Source organism: Corvus brachyrhynchos, unplaced genomic scaffold (genome assembly GCF_000691975.1).
Source record: "Corvus brachyrhynchos isolate BGI_N302 unplaced genomic scaffold, ASM69197v1 scaffold381, whole genome shotgun sequence".
In the NCBI taxonomy this organism is placed as follows: domain Eukaryota; kingdom Metazoa; phylum Chordata; class Aves; order Passeriformes; family Corvidae; genus Corvus; species Corvus brachyrhynchos.
In genome coordinates, this window is record NW_008236219.1 from 537,366 (window position 1) to 546,474 (window position 9,109).

Sequence of the window (9,109 nt, forward strand, 5' to 3'; positions counted from 1 at the left end):
CCGGCTGGCTGCTGCTAGGTGAGTGCTCCCCCGACCCGCCTCGGTAGCGGGGGTTTGTCCTTCTCCCCGCCTCTCTCCCTGTTTCCCGGCTCCTTTCTCCACAGCGGGTGGAGGCCCGCCCCCCGCCCTGGCACGGTGGTGCCGGCCCGAACCCTCCGAAGCGGCCTCTGGGACCGCGATTCAGCTCCCCCTGGCCCTCCCTGCACCGGGATAAAGGGTATTCCAAGCTCTTTAAAGGGAAGAGGCAGGCGGGAGCGGCACTCCGCATGGGGATGGGGATGGGGATGGGATGAAGCTCGGCGCCATGCGTGCGGCGGAGAGCCAGCACCATGAGCCGCTATGGCAGTGGTGCAGAGCGGGATGCATTACATAATTCCTCTCAAACAGTCCTGCTGGTTTATTCCGCCAGTCCACCTCTGGTAAATTTGTCGGGGCACTTTGTTTGTAGTGGGTATCTGAAATAGGGCGGCGCGCTTGGAGGGGTGTGTGGGTGTTGAGAGCTGTTGGGCAGAGGGTGATGCTGGATCCCATTGTTTTGTGGGCAGGCAGTGACGATTCCAAGTGGGTCTGCATTAGGAAATTCTTGCAAGTCTGAAACAGGAGGATTTCTGTAAGGTACTCAAAGGTTCATCTTGAATTGATCTGCTGTGCTGATTTGAAATTGAGTCCTTTAAATCTGTGCGAAGTGCCTTTTCTAAAGAAAGGTTATGTTCAATGTCTGTGCTATTTCCCCCTTTATCAACAAAGAGCTTCCCTCTACACAGGCAGACTTCCAAAGAGAAGAAGTATAAAGGGGAAAATTATTTTAAAAGACAGCATCTTAGCATCATTAGGTAAATGTTCTGAGGGGGAGTGTTGAGAACAGAAAGATTGTAATTATTTATGTTCCTGCCTACTTGCTATTCTTGATTATGAAAAAGGATGTTTCACACTGGGGGAAAAAAAGAAAAAAAAAAAAAAAGGAACCTAAAACTTCTGGCCTGATTTTTGCCTCTGAAAATATTCTGGTGGCTCTCATTAAAGGCAGTGGCCTTACAGCTGCTTATATCAGCAGCTTGAATCAGCTGTTTTAGAACTGTAGCAAAACTCATGCAGTGAAATATGGCCCAGAGGGAATTACATGGGTGAAACAGAAAGGAGGACTTGGCTGGGAAGCTGTGGGCAACTGTTTGTTACTGTATTTTGGGCCCCAAGGACTGCTCTGAGCCACCTTACTGGTTGCACCAGGCTTGTTTATGGCAACAGGAGGAGAACAGGACTGACTGGGAACAGGTCACCTGTGTGAGCTCCTACCCTCAGGCCTCCACATCCACCCTGCGGTATTGATTTCTGTGCTTCACATCTCAGTGTTTCTGCTGTGTCCCAGCTCCTGTCTCTTGTGCATCTGGCTATCCCAAGGTGTGTGTCTGGGGCCTCACTTAATGCTATGCTGTCTTGGTTTGAAAGACAGGAGTCTGCTAAGAAAGGCAGAAGCCTCCCTTGGAATGGCAGATGCAACCCCCTTCCCTCTGAGCTACTACAATTTTGAAATCAAGGGGCTTTTAGGCAAAGATGTGGGAAATAGGAATAACAGTTCTTTAATATTATATATCTATATGTGTATAACCAGTCAAACAAACAAACAATAACTATGGCAGTAACAGCAAACAATCACAAACCCAGTCCCAGCCTTCTCGGCTGTCAGGCTATTTCCCCTCGGGTGCAGTTCTGCTCGCAGCCGGCAGGGGCGCTGGCGGCTCCCGGTGAGCAGGGCGGGCAGGTGCGATGGTTCCCCCGCGGCTGCAGGGGGCGCTCCGGAGCGAGCTCGGGGAGCACGCGGCACTGGTGGCCTGCCATCCTGGGAAGGGATGGAACAAAAAAGCTTCACAAACTGCTGGGCAGCCGATCCCGGTGTCCAGCCGGACCCTCGGGAACAGCAGGCTGGAACAGCAGGCTGGAGCGGCAGGGACGAGCACAAATCCCACAGGGCCGACGAGATGTATCCAAGTGGGGAACCCCCCGGAGGTCTGGGCAGGCAGGGCGAGCAGGGCTACAACTCAGCGAAGGCTCGAAGCAACTGCGGGGCAGGGCAGCCACAGCCTGGCTCCCAGCGGGGCAGGGAAGGCGGGCTTGGGATCCTGGGGCTTCTCCAGCAGAAGGAAAAGCAGCTGAAGAAAGCAGCCTCCCTCTCTGTCCAAATGCCAGAGACCCAGGCTCACACACCCAGGTGAAACAAAAGAGTAGCCAGCTCTTTTGTTTTTCTTAACTACCCAGCCATTTGTCCCCCTAGCAACATGTATGGGGGAAAATTCCTTAAACAGAAAAAAAACCCCCAAAAACCAGGAGAGCTCCTAAAACCCCAACATATGCTCACTTTATTTTAGTGTGGACATGACTTTAGCCCAATGTTTCTGTCTGCAGAATAGGTGCCCTCAGAAGACAGACGTGCTGTTATTGCCTTTTGCAGTGGCACTGAGATGTATGCCACCACAGGTTATCTCTGGGAGATGGATCCCACCGGAGAGCCACTGGCTCTGCCTGACCTGGCAGTGTAGCACTTGCTCAGCCGTGGAGCAGCAGCTGTTGCTCTCACGTCTGGCTTTGGCTTTCTGGTGGCCCCATCCCATCAGTCACTGCTCCATGTTGCAAAGGACTCACTGTGGCTATGCTGACTTACTGAACAAGGGGCTCCTTGGCCATTACAGCCCAGTGAAGCATTCTTCTTTAATTCAAATTAATTTCTGGCACCATTAGAAAAGTTTTAACAAGTTGAGAACAAGTCTATAATTTTCATCTCAAATTATAGTAGAAGTCAGTGAAAGACAAAGCTAATTATTTCCTACTGTGCAGTCTTGGATGATCTAATGGATGCAGAGAGTGGTATAGTAAACAAAACACAAACCTAATGACAAATTCTCCCAGGGGTCTGCACATTGCTGGTTTAATTGAAATGGTACAAGAATTCACCTTACTCCTTGAATCTCTGGGATTTTCCTACTTTTACTCCTCTGCTCTTCTCTTTCATGCGGCTGCAACCCTGAGCCTCTTGCCTGCACTGTCAGTCCTGCCTTACAGAAAGGAAGTCTTTGTTCTCTTGCCTTCTGGCAGCAGCTGGAGGCAAGGCAGGCACCTGCACTCGTGTGTGGAGGCACAAGAAGGGAAATCTGCCATCACAGCGTCCCTTCCCACCAGCACCAGTGTGTGAGAAATGAGACAACTCTTAAAAAGATTGATTTATTGAAAACAGAAAAATTGAAGAATTACAGAAATTAGAAAAATATAAAAATTTGGGATCCTATGGCTCAGTAGATGCTATGCCCCAGGAGCGCAGGGATGTGAGATCTTCTGGCTGAGACAGCACTAGACCTCAGGCAGAGAAAAAGGACTTGCAGTGCTGGGCTGACTTTAAAAAAATTACTAAAAGCCCCTTAAAAGGGGTAAGGCTTTGAATGCCCAGCACCAACGTCTCCCACAGCTAGCCTGGAGAGAGCAAGAGGGGAATAGAGGCGCTGCCTCTCCACTTTGTCCTTTTTATAGTTTTTGCGCCACCCACAGCCCGCCCCTTTGGTCCAAAGCGATTGGTGCTTTCCCTTTGATGGATCATCTCCATCCACCAATGGCTCATCGTTGTCGGAGGGGGTGGGGGGTGGTATCAGTTGAGATAAGGGAATACAATGCCTTCATTAAAATTCAGGTATTCAGGCTGCCATGGAGCTTGCCTGCAGAGTAATGGCTCTGTAGCTAAAAATAGCTGCTGGCTATTAAGACTGGGTGGGGTTTTGGCCTTGGAATCAGAATGCAAGTCCAACACATCTCAAAACACTTGTAAAAGTATACAGTAAACACAGGACAGGTAACTCTTATGGTATATAGGTGGTTTGAAGTTTGAGAAGGGGCAAGTTTGTGATTTTTAACTGGGAAAATTTTAACTGGGAAGTGTGCAACTCTCTTAATAAACTACTTTAAACAATTGAAAACACTGATAATGGAACTGGATTTTTGTACCTGGGCTGACGGGTTAATTGTAACATTCAATTTAAAAATAATTAACTCAAAATTAATTAATTAAAGCACTTAATATGCAAAGACCAAGCACAAATAGGGATTTCATGTATGACAAGTGCATCTCCAAACATTTCTTAGTGCATGTTTGCAAAGGGCTGGGAGGTTCATCTGGGGTCACAATAGACTTGTACAATCCCACTCCTGGTCCTGGCTCTTATGCTGTGACACAGGAATCCTTGGTGATGCCCTGAAATTCAGTTCTCTGGATAAGACATGTTTTCTGCTATGCTTTGTGTACAGAGCAGATGCCCAAGGCTGCTCAGCCCAGCCTGTGGAGTGCCAGGTGCTACACAGGAGGCAAAGCCCATGGTATTTGTTGAGGTATATGTAGTTGCTTTTATTCTCCATCCCTCTATTACTGCTCCACTTGAACGGTTACTAGATACTATCAAAAGGAAAGAGTAGATGCATTTGGATTTTTCTGCTCCCTCACAGGAAAAGACAGGACATAGCAATTTTTCTCTGCTATTCCGGACTAATCTGGACATTTATTTGATTCTTGTCTCCACAATAGAATTATGGATATTACAATTATATTCAAGTAATAAAAATAGGAGAGAAGCTTTGGAGACAGATGGTAAACTGAATTAACTGAATACTCTCAGAAATAGGAAAGCTGACTTGGGAGTGAGCCAGAAACAAAGAAATACAACATTATATCAGTAAGGGTATAATTGCCCTTTTGACGTCACCAAACACTGCAGAGCACCAGAGGGTTTAAACCTTTCATTGTGAGTACATTTCTGAGAGCACTTTGAGAGAAATACCAGCATTTTCTTCCTTCATCACTGCACAGTTGCAATCAGCACCTGGATATCCTGTAGGTAACTGGAGGCAAGTCTGGGTGAGATGGAAAAAGATGGTAGGTAACCTTTTGATGGGTTCACAGGCATCCAGGGCAGCTCTTTTCCCATGGCCTTGTTCTTAACTTTGCTACATTATCCCATGGCCTTGTTCTTAACTTTGCTACATTATTTCTTCATACAGACCAAAATAAAATAACTTAATCACCTTCTTTCTGATCAGAAATCAACATGAAAGGAAAACATCTATTAATTCATTCTTTTATTTTTAAATGCTCTGAATATGTTCTTTGGGGGTGGGCCAATACAAGTAATGAGGTTTTTTTCATCACTGCTATTTCTATCTCTTGTGCTAGTGTGCAAAGCCAAAGCCCTGCAGGTCCTTGGCACTGGGGACCTGTCCCCGCAGGGCTGCGGGTGCTGGGAGCAGGGACAGCCTGGAGGAGGGACAGTGCAGTTTACTGGCTGCTTCATCCTCTCACCTCTTTTCCCACTGAACAGGAGGGTTTACAGAGCTTGGGAACCCAGATACCCTCTTATCCTCTGAAACCACTCAAATACAGTGGAGAAAGGTGTATCAGAGGGCATGTGGCAATAAAAAAAAAAAAAAAAGCTTGAAATATACATGTAAAATCCATGAATCCCCAGCAGGGACACTCATGCTCCTTTCCATGCTCTCCTGCTATGAGCCATGCTTGGTTCTCCAGGAGCTTTTCTTTCCAGACATGCTGATTTAGAGTCTTTGAAAATCCTTTTTGTAGACTTCAAGGAACTGAGTGTTGATACCATACAGCATGATACAGGGAAATGTTTTGCTGGGCTTGGATTGATTGTACAGTGTGCCACCAGGACTTACTGATGACAAGTCACTTACTGTGTCAAAGCCTCCTTGCACCATAAACATTGTCACAGAGCCTCCAAGGTGGCCTGAAGCTGCTGGGAAGGTGGGCAAGGAAGCAGACATGGGGCTTTGCCTGATTCTGCTTCTTCCTACACTCTGTATATAGGTAAAATTAGAAATATTTTACCATCCTGCTGGAGACTACACTATGGAAAACACGGTAGCTGGTGGTGAGAAAGTAAGACACCGACATGAGCAGTGATTTTTAATCAGGAAAGAGGTTCAAAGCCACAGGGGTAGTTCAGTACCTGTGAGCTGGTCCCCAGCTCCCTGCTGCAGCCACACATCAGCACCCTTTAGTCACTTGTGCTTTTTCTTTAGTCACTTGTGCTTGTGCTTTTTCAAGCAGTGATGTAGCTACAGCGTGTAGCAGATACTTCGGAAAAGCATGGCTGAAAATGCAGCCCCTTCTTGTCATAGGCTGAGTCCACAGCAAGCTTTTGGCAAGACCCCATGGTAATTTCCCCACAACCCCCAAATTAGTGTTCACTGTCCCTCAAACTCCCCTGTCAGCCACACAGGGGTTTTTTCTGTCTTCTGTGTTGTGTGGGATATTCCACTCTCATAAACATGGAAAGAAGCTAAATCCAATCAACTTGTCCAAGTAATTTTCTTCCGTACCACAAAGAAAGTGTCACTTGCCAAAAAAAAGTGTGTCATTCAGTGGAAATCACTGTTTCTCTAGGAAAGCCTGAGTTCAGGGAGGAAAAGTATTTTTATTCAGACCTGTGTGCCATGGTGTTGCAAGACTGCAGCTCACATTTCCATTTGCTCAGCAAAGCGGCTTCAGTTGTAGATACAATCTCAGAGACACCATACATGAACTGTAGTGAGGAGTTTCCACTCAGCACTGCGCAGTCACGCTGCAAAATCTGTGCTAGATGAGCTGGCCTCCTTGAGAGTAACGGGCTCCAAAGGTACCTGGGGGTTTTTAGGTGGCTTTTCTCACTGAGGTCAAGTGTGGCACCTGGCCCAGGAGCAGCAATTCCAAATGCTGGGTTATTTGGTAAAACAACCTTAGCAAAGGATCCTTTGTCCACTGTTGCCCATGGCAGAGGTGGGTGTTTACCTGTGTAAATTCATCTTTTAGTGGCCAGATTCCAAGAGACCCTTCACTGCTCTCACTGCTGAGATGATGGCAAAAAGTCCCACACCTGGGAACAGACACTTGGGTGCTCCACCTGGACACCAGAGTTTGTGTTTTGACCACAGAGGAAGGACAGCCACACCAAAGCTATCAGCCAGATCAGTCACTACAATGGGACCTTCTTCTGTGCCAGAAGAGGTTTAGGCTAGATATTAGGAAAATTTCTTCATGGAAGGGGTGGTCAGACATTGGAGTAAGTTGCCCAGGGAAGTATTGGAGTTGTCGTCCCTGGAAGTGTTCAGAAAACATGTAGATGTGGTGCTTGGGGATGTGGTTTAGTGGTGGGCTTGGGAGTGCTGGATTAACCATTGGACTTGATGACCTTTGAGGGCTTTTCCAACCATAATGATTCTATGATTCTGTAATTTCTAAGATACAACTTTGGGTCAAGAAGGAAAAGTGCTGAGGTGGCAGGGACCTGGTGTGTGGTGCCATGTCAGCTGATCCTTCCACAGAAGTGTGACTCTCTGTGCTATGAATACACTTTCATTTGGGAAAGTTCTAGAAACTACAAAATCTTCCAAGTTTCCTCTCAGATTTGCTTGTTTGGATGCCAGCATGATGTCTCAGCCAAGCTATTCGTTTTTCCCCGATGTTTTCCAGACAATGGCACAGCCTCCTCTCTGGCACAGTTGCTCGTGTGGCAGATCTCTGCCCCACCCTGTCTGCTTCTGGGGCTGTGCTCCCTCTTCAGCCTGGCATCTTTAGCGTTTGGAAAGGATGGGTTTTTCCTGCTGCTGAGAGCATGGGCAGTGCATGGATGGGTGCAGAAGGCACCATCACTCACTTTGGGCTGCTGCTTGACCTGTTGTTGGATGGAAAACTGCACAGCCTTCCCTTCCTTTCCTGGGCAAGTCACTGCATGTGTTCATGGCCGAGAATCAAAGGGGCTGAAATGACCTCTCCTTCTCTCACCAGCCATTAGGAAATGGAGACTGAGTTGCCCCCGTGCACAAAGTAGAGCAGTCCCTGGGCTGTGCCCACCCATGTGGGCAGTGATGGTGCCCAGGGAGGGATGGGGACCCGGGAACAGCCTCCTCGGGGAAGGACCTACACGTGCCTCTGCATGGCAAGGGTCAGAGCCCCACTCTTCTTTGTCTCCAGAGCAACAAGCAACTCCTTTCCAAGGGCTATGAAATCCCTAAAATCAGCTTCAGGAGCCATACAGACATCGCTGACGTCGCTGTGACCGCTGGGGTGTCCCACTCACTGCTAGATAGCCTCAGCCGAAAGCCAGAGCAGGGAAAGCACTGAGATTGAGATGTTTGCTAAACTGGGATTCCCTTTTTTTTTTCTCTCTCCATGGGCAAGTATGAGCTGGTCAGCACAGGAACCAGCACTGAGATTGCTAGACTGATTTAATTTACTTTTTTGTTTTCCTCTTTGAAAAATTATCTAGAAAACTGTCAATCATTCTGCTGAGTGAGTTGAAAGCGATCTAAGCACTGAAATTACAGAAGATGTGAATGATGCAGACTTAGTGTCTTTTCTGCAGAAAATAGTACTTAGTTATAACAAGCGGAAAGAATATTATTTAGTTTGTTGTAAGATTCTGTGCAATGATGGAGAAAAAAAGACAAATATATTAGAACCCCTTTTGAAATGTTAAATGTACTTTATTTAGTATCTCCAATTGTCCGAGGTTAGGATTTTTTATTTTTTATTTTTTTTCTTTCTCTCAGGGATTTTTCTCCCATTTGTTGTGTAAGAGATGATAACGACGATACTTAAGAGAGACAAAAGATGTAGCCTAGAGGGTGCAGCTGGCTGCAGCCACTTAGTTGGGGGGTTTTCTCTTGGGAAGGGCAGAGATACCACGAGACTTTGGCTGGGGGGTGAGGAGCTGGGCTCCTCCCGTGCTCTCGCTCTTGGCATCGGAGGGCAGATGGCCGGGCTGTGGTTGCTGTGGGAAGAATTCGCCGCCACCACGGGGTTCTGTCTGTCATTGCTTCTCTACTGTGGGTGAGCCTTTGCTCGTAAGAGCAGCTGTTGAACCTTATCAACACCCAACCTCACTGGGCAGGATCCTCACCATCTACTCAGGTGCCCCAGGGGAAAACCCGGGACCCCAAACCCCTTCCCCCTCTGGAGGGAGTGTCTCCCGGCTGCTTTCGGAGCCCAGCTTCTGCTGCACAGCCGCGCTGTGTTTTGCTGCTGCTTCGCGATTTTGCTATACTTTAGCCCGACACCCAGCACCCGCCGCGATCGCCTGCT

General features: G+C 47.6%; 1 protein-coding gene across 6 annotated transcripts in view; it reads left to right on the forward strand.

The window, feature by feature from the left end:
- ACSL6 (acyl-CoA synthetase long-chain family member 6) overlaps positions 1 to 9,109 on the forward strand; it is a 104,108-nt gene that overhangs the window by 42,364 nt on the left and 52,635 nt on the right. The window contains exon 1 of one of the 6 annotated variants that reach the window (XM_017746885.1): positions 7 to 18. The exons of 4 other annotated variants lie outside the window; for them this stretch is intronic. The gene's annotated coding sequence lies outside the window, so the exon portion shown is untranslated. Of the gene's footprint in view, positions 1 to 6; positions 19 to 545; positions 616 to 9,109 lie in introns of those variants that run through there. One more of the 6 variants, XM_017746884.1, reaches the window with a different exon arrangement.